The sequence below is a fragment of the Octodon degus genome, unplaced genomic scaffold (assembly GCF_000260255.1).
Source record: "Octodon degus isolate 3935 unplaced genomic scaffold, OctDeg1.0 scaffold00002, whole genome shotgun sequence".
Taxonomy (NCBI): Eukaryota; Metazoa; Chordata; class Mammalia; order Rodentia; family Octodontidae; genus Octodon; species Octodon degus.
This window is the reverse complement of record NW_004524578.1, coordinates 7,889-15,690: the sequence shown is the minus strand read 5'-3', so window position 1 is coordinate 15,690 and position 7,802 is coordinate 7,889. Positions and strand designations below refer to the sequence as shown.

The following is a 7,802-nucleotide window of genomic DNA, read 5'->3' as shown; positions in this document are numbered from 1 at the left end:
TCTTTCTTTCTTTCTTTTTTACCGGGGATTGAACTCAGACCCTTGCACTTGCCAGGGAAGTGCTTATTCTACTGAGCCATCTCCCCGGCCCCAGAACAGGTATTTTCCATCATTTTTTTTTCAGTACTAGGTATTGAACTCAGGATCCTGCACTTGCTAGGCAGGCGCTTATTCTACTGTGCTATCTCCCTAGCCCTTCCATCAATTGCTGATATGCTAAACTTTAAATCCCTATAGAATGTGACCAAAAAAAGAAAAATAATAAAAAATAGTAAAAAAAGTAGAAATAAACAATTACACATTTTTACACAGAAATTTAGAAATCTAACCATATACAACATTGTAGCAGGACAGTCCTATGACTTTTTTTTCTTGTCTCTTTTTTTATTACCTCTTTAAAAAAACAAACATTTACCTGAGAAAGAGTACAGCAGTAATTGATATGACATTAGAAGCAGTATGCATTTAGAAGACTAGAATGACAGGCATTCCAAGCATGGCCCTAGTATTGCACATGGAGTGTTACTCAGCTATAAAGAATGATAAACTTGAAGCCTTCAGATATAAGTGGATGCAACTTGAAGATTTACTCATAAGTGAGATAAACCAGACCTACATGTGTGAATATTGTGTAGTCTCCCTAGTGTAAGAACTAAAAAGATGTAATAAAAATTGAAAGGTATAATGCAATTAAATGGAAAGCAAGAACTTAAGGAATAAACAGTGAAGAGAGGGCAGGGAGAAAAGCTAGGAAACATAGGGGCAAAACCATATATTTATATACACAAGGTAGTTAAGGCAGTGATCCTGAGAATCTCCATCAGGTTTTTGAAACTAGCATTTAATTGGTAGGATTCTCAACCTGAATAACTATATATACTGATACCTGTGAACTAAGCAACTGTACCAGGGACATTTATTTATATCTTTGCAAAGTTAGTATCATGTGACACAAAGTTGCCTAATAACTACTAGCTGACATTGTCTAGGCAGGATGCTTTTCTCACTACTGAGTTAGCTTCACTGCTTTAGGCATTGAGGCCTAGTCCTGTGCTCACACATTTGATTAATTTCCAGCTTCAGTGGCTCCTAACCATCTCCCTGTGGGTGGATGTCCCTATTTTGTGTCCCCATTCTGTGGTACTGTTGGCCTATGTGGGTCTGGGTGACACTGACATGCATCCGAATCAGGCTGTGCTCAGCCTACTGACACTTCAGTCCACCTACATCAGTAGGCTCCCTGTTAGGCTCCACATTTATGTAACCCAGGATGATCTCAATGCAGTTGGCATATTAATACGATGAGCTGTAAAAGGATCAAGTCAATAACTTCCGAGGATAACCCACTAATATTATAGACTGCTGGACAGTGTTGGATTGTTTTGCTGAATTCAAACACCTATAGTATTTAGATGCCAATAGAATACCCACCTCTGACAGGACTAAACAAACAAAAAAAAGGGATACAAAGGAAAGATCATTTTGTATTTATGTATACAAAATAGTTAGGATATCTATACAGCTACCTTCGCTTAATTCAATGAGAAGAGAGTTGTACTAATAGTGTTTGGACAGGCTATCCTGTCTGCTTCTTGTACTATGGATAACCACTAAGAAGATAACCATGTACAATGTATTGATTATTGAAACTGTCCTAATAATCAGCTTTGAAACTGTCTCATCCATATTTGTTTCTCAATTAAATTTTTAAAAATGCAATTGGCAGGTGTTGGAAAAGCACGCTTGTTTTCACACTCATGCTGTTCTTGGAGGGTCTCCCATAGTGTGTGGAGATGTGCAATGGCCTACTCTGATCCCATACTTAGATACTCTCTCAGGTCAGTTTTTGGCACAGAAGGCGGGCATGAGCCAGAGAAGGCACATGCTTGTAATCTCTGTATTATTTGTCGTTGCTTGTGCATGTGTATTGCAGGCAGTAGGGACCCATTGTCTCAGGCTTTGTGGGTGATGAAATTCCCCTCAGAGGATCAATAGAGAAGGGCACTTGGTGTGGGCAAGGCCAAAGTTTAGAAATCAACTTTCTGTCTCATGCTGTGGCCGATAGACCAGGTGACATCCTGTGGAGAAGCCAGGTGAAGCTTCAGTGAAAGTAGGTTGTGTCCATCTTGTGTGCTTCCACTCTCTAACCAGCAACTTCAGCATAGTTGTCTGCATTATTGGTGTTGATTCTCCTAGTATGACTGTTGTTTGCCCTTGGGTCAAGTTTTCCCTTTTGAGGGAAATAGGACTCATGTTTCAATTTTGCAAGGACACTCAGTTATCTCTTCTACTTGTTCCACTTCTGTCAAAGCAGTATATGCCTATTCAGTTAACCTGGGCTCCCTCTGTTGGTGGTGTCCTTTGTCCAGTAGGACGTTGAAATGACCAGTGTGCCCAGAAGGTTGGAAGTGGTATACACTTATCTGACTTGGTGTGTGGCTGTGTCATAGCAAGGGTTGGCCCCCAGCCTGGGGGTACGGTGAGGGCCAGGGGATGGGCCAGGGGAATCCTTCCCCAGTGTCTTAACCAGAAGCAGTAGACACACATGCTGTCAAGCTATACACAGTCCGGTGCAGTCTCATTTGTCCTTTGAACACATGAAAAGAAATAAAACTCATATGAGTAGGAAGCATCTCAGGTATCCCATGAAAGATAAGCAGAATGCTTGAGATCTCAGGTCAGGGCAGCATGAGATCAATGAAGTGAGTGCCCTTTCCTGGCTTCACCTGTGGCTTTTCCACCTCCACAGTTCAGGAGTTGCCCTGCATGGCTCCTCAGGCCTTGCTGAGTTTTTCCCAAGTCCTGTTTTGGGTGTTAGTTCCTCCCTTTTGGTGGTCACTGGGAAGCTCTGAGTCTGCACATCCAGATTTTCATTCTTCTGGGAGAGGGAAAAGCCAAGCAAGTGTAGAGGTGGTGGTGCTGTTTGATACTGTGTTTACTGTACATGAAGCCTAGTTGATGGTATACATGAAACAGGAATGAGGACTTGATCCCCTGCCATTGCGCCATATCAGGGATGTGTTCCCATCAGGCTCATCTTTGATGGAGGTTGATCATCTGGCTGGAACAGGAATAGGAAACTTGAATTGACTGGAGACACTCCTGTGCTAGTGCTGTGGAGGCAAAGCATTCAGGTTGAGGCTCACCTTTGACATTTGGGACAAACAATCCTGGGAGCCCCTGATTGTATGTCCTGTGGGCAGGGTATCCTAGAGCAAATGTCACAGAATTCTGGGTGGGGCTCAGTTTAACACTGCATGTAGGCCTTCCACCTGTACCACCATGTCTACAAAAGGGCCCCTTCAATTTTCTGTCCATGTGAGTCTGTGGGCATCCTTAGTGCTTCAATAGTGACAAAATTCTCAGACATCCAAACAAGCATGTGTTTATAAGTGCATCAAGGGCCTGGAAGCTGATTTTCCATTTTTTTCTGTGGTGTACAGGCATGTGGTAGCTGCTTATCATGGTCAAAGTCCTACTCATGGGAAGCCAGTGTCCCAGCCTGAATGCAAAGCATTCTATACATTTTATGTAGTTGTGGTCCAACTTCTGTCCTCAGACAAGTGTCCATGACAGATGTGCCTACATTCATGGACTTCAAATCTCTACTTGGTGGCCATTGTCTGCCTGCCACATTAGGTTTGCTTTTCCAGGAAGAAGAAATAGGGCTCCAGTCTCACGCACTCCCTCCACTCTACCTTCAGAGGTGGTGTGTGCACATTCAGCAAGTTTGGTATCCTTCCAGCTCATAGGGCCTTTGAAGGAAGAGGCAGTAGCTCTGCTCACCATCCATAAGGGATCAGAGATGGCCTACTCTATATGGAAGGTCCTTGATTCAATTTTTTCTCTGATCTTTCCATTCTTTGGTGTCTTTTTTTCCCTTTATTGACCCTACTCATTGAGACTGTTATGATGGCACCTACTCTAATAAGGTTTTATTTTTGGTGGAACCGGGGATTGAACTCAGGCCCTTGCACTTGCCAGGGAAGTGCTTATTCCACTGAGCCATCTCCCCAGCCCTCTAATAAGGTTTTAACTATTTTCAACTAGGGCTGTAAAACTAATTAGGCCCTTAACTTCTTACATGCCTAGAGACCCTGGCTCTGTATCCCCTAGCCTGAGGTGTGAATTTTTCTTTTAGTTTTTAAAGATTTTCTTGAACTTTATTATCAAATGTCTACTATACAAAAAAATGAACCAAAAAGGGAAAGCATTTGGGAAATGTATCACTGAAGAGTCACAATGTTTAACAGCATAGCCTATGGAACAGCATAATCTCAGCTCTACTGCTGATTAGCAGTAATTCTTGGGAAGATACCCCACTTGGATGATAGTAGTATCTACCTCATAGAGTTAAAAGGATATTCATACAAATATTTGAAAAACATTAAAACAAAATCTAGCACATGGTTATTGATATGCTTACAAAACAAAACAGAACATTAAATTGAATGAATTAGGATAGGGATATAGCGCAGTAGCACTGTGTCTGCCTGGTAAGTCCAAGGTCCTGAGTTCAATTTCCAGTACAACAAAACGAAACAAAACAAAACTGGGTGACTTTGTCTATGAATCTGTCAGATTATCCCTATTCTCTTTCCATCTTCTGTAGTAGATATGGGCACACAATTCTGTGTCATTTTTATTCCTTCATGTTATATATACTGATACGATGTCCACAATTACTGTCAAATTTATAGTGATTACCCAAAAGAAATAAGGCTAACTGTCTAACAATGTAGTAAGAAGCACACAAAATATAAGGACACTTTGAGTGATTTAGTGTCACTGCTGTCCCAACAACATCAGCCTTTGACTTATGCAGACTACTTTTTATCATTAGTAGTCTCAATGATTCCTGGCAATCACAAGGACTTGGGTTTGATCCCCAGTACCACATACCATGCCAGCCACCGAAACCATCCATGCTGGTGTATGCCAGTAATCCCAGAGCTGGAGAGGCTGAGATAGGAGGATCACTATAAATCTAAGTTGTGTGGTGAGACCCTGTACCAAATAAATAAATAATAAATAAATAATAGAAAAATAAAAAATAAATACACCCTGTGGCATCCAGGAATTCCTACCTAAGTAACATGACCTGGGAGTGAGGAGATTTTATTATATACTACTATTAATTTTATAGGTAGATCAGTGCATGCCAGTAATCCCAAAGCTGGAGAGGGATTTGTTGAAGAATAAATATCCTATTAAATACTGTCATTGCTCATTTGTTCCCCCACCTATCTCTCTTTCAAACTGATGATTAAACTTAGAACATTGTACTTGCCAGGCAGGTGCTTATGCCACTGAACAATATCTCCCCAACACTCCTTTCTTAAATTCAAATATATTGTGTTTTTTGGGGGGACTGCCCCTTAGCTCAGTTATTTAAGTGCCTGCTTAAGTGAAGGCAGTCAGCCTCAGGATACTGTGGTTCAATCCCCAGATCCTCATGCCTTACCAGACCTGCCATTAAGGCATCCTGAGCCAGCAAAACAAAGAACAAAAAACAAAAAATCCCCTCAAATTTATTGTTTTTTATTCTAACATCTGGACTCTCATATAATAGCAAAATCTATGTGCATTCTAAAATTATGCACAGTATGTGAATATCTCCATCCAGTATTCTGGCCTGATGAACATCTATTTCTAGTCAAACACCATTCTTGGCATATGGTTTTCCCTTAGTAATATGAGCCTCACTCTTACGTCACCATCCTATGGCCCTTGGATCTCCATAGACCTGGGTGATATTGGCATTGATGTGAGTCACATGGTATCTCTGTCTCTGTCTCTGCATCTCTTTCCTCTCCCTTTCCCTCTGTCTCTGTCTATTGTCCTCAGGAGGTCCTGCTGCACAAATGGTGCAGAGTATCCTAAGGTGTATAGAGTCCTTGGGTCCCACAGAACAGGCCTAGGCTGTGTGGTCCATTCCCCAGCGGTAGGTGTGAGCTGTAGACTATATAACCACAGAGTTTCTGTGTGTTTACATTGTACCTGTGAATTGAATTGTAGGCCTGCATGGTGATCGGTGGCAGCCATGTAGGTGATCAGATTCCCCTGGAAGGTCCAGTGGATGAGGCCACTTGATTGAAGAGAGGAATGGTCTAGAAACGGAGTTTTCATCTCCCTACACATCCTCTGTCTCCACCATGGCTAGCAGGCCTGTGAGGTCTGTTTAGAACTGCCAAAGTCCACTGAAGACATCCTGATGCGAGTCCAAGATCCTGTCCTTGGTAGAAGGTGTCATGTCTGTCTTTTGGCCTGGGGCCCACACCTCAGCCCCCAGACAAGGGTTCCTTACAAGGTCCCTTAGTGGCTTAGGTTTCTCTTGCTTATGGACATTGTCTGTATTCCTGGTTGGGTTTTCTGGGACAAGGAATGAGAGTACAAGCATCAGCTTTGAACAGACCTTGCAACTGCTTGTCCTGGTGAGGTGCTGCATGGCATTTGAGTTTGCACGGCAGCTGGCCATCAGTGAGCCCCTCAGAACAGGAGTTCTCAGCCACTGAGTGTCCATGGCTGCAACCTGCCCAATCAGTGTGCTGTGGCTCTTCCAGCCACTTGGCACCTAAAGGGAGACATGACAGCAGCGTTTAGTGTTCAATGAAGTTACAGATGGCATGTTTAGGTTGAAGGTCCTTGGTGAGCAGAGGCAAGTCCTGGGTTGAGCGAAAGGTGCACTGCAGGTAGTGCTTGCAGGAGGCACTGTCTTGTGTTTTGTTCAGAGTTGGGAACCCATCAAGACAGATAACCCATACTATACTTATCCTACATGCACATGGAAGCCAATGAACTCCTATGGGTGGGAAGCTCCCAAATATCACAGACAGAAGAAAAAAAGTTAGGGTCACTCTAGAGGTCAGCATGGCATGGAATATGTGGATGGACATCTTTCTGTCTCTTACATGGGTTTTTTTCCTTCCTTAGGGTGAGCTTCCTGTACCAGACTGCTGTCAGCTGCCAGCTTCTGCATCCCCGTTCGTAGTGGCCCCAGGAAGTTATTGCAAGCCTCTTGTCCTGAGAGTGAGTTCCATAGCTGTGGAGAGCTCAGGATGGTAAGCATTTCTTTCCAGAAGGAGTAGATGTCCAGTGGATCTTGTCGTGTCACCACAACCTGTGTCTTTTTGGGCCAGAAATGGCCTATTGGGGTTCACACCTTACACGCATGTGTGCTCCAGGACATGGTGTGGAGGCAGCAGTCTGCAGGGCTTCCAGTTTTTCCAATCAGAGCAGTACACATGGCTGTGGCATCCTTGAGAGCTCACAGATTGATGATGACACTCAAATTACAATCTTTTGAAAAACTGAACAAAATGAGTAAAACCCTAAACCATTGTTATCATTACTGAGGTCCATGTCCCTGTCACTAGCAGAGATTTCAGGAGCAGATCTTCCTGTTCTCCAGCACAGCTTTCTCAGCCCACAATGGGATTCCACCCAGCTTAGCCTCCTGTCCCCTGGGACTTAAGGGGCCTGTGCTTAGGATTGAATGCACCCCACATTTATGGTTTCTGTATAGGGAATTGGTACTTAGCAGGGCTTGCTGAATACCACTTGTGCCGAGTTGGGTGGTACTCCTGCCTACTACTTGGCAGTGCAGAACTTCAGTTGTCAATGGGCCCAGTCTTCATTTTCCTGGCAAAGGCTAGTCTAGCCCTGAGGGACATTGTTGTATAGCTGGTGAGTCAGGTGACTGAAACCAGGGCTACAGATCATCATGGTGTGGAACAGGAAATGCTGGGCAGACCCAGTTGCCATGCCCCAAAAACCACTAATTTTATGGCTCATGTTGGACT

General features: G+C 43.3%; 1 non-coding gene across 1 annotated transcript; it reads left to right on the top strand.

Moving 5' to 3' along the window:
- The first annotated feature begins 7,271 nt into the window (after positions 1-7,271).
- LOC111816294 lies at positions 7,272-7,360 on the top strand. Its single transcript, XR_002820724.1, has one exon. It is a non-coding gene; the product is annotated as a small nucleolar RNA SNORD116 (small nucleolar RNA).
- The last annotated feature ends 442 nt before the right edge of the window (positions 7,361-7,802 follow it).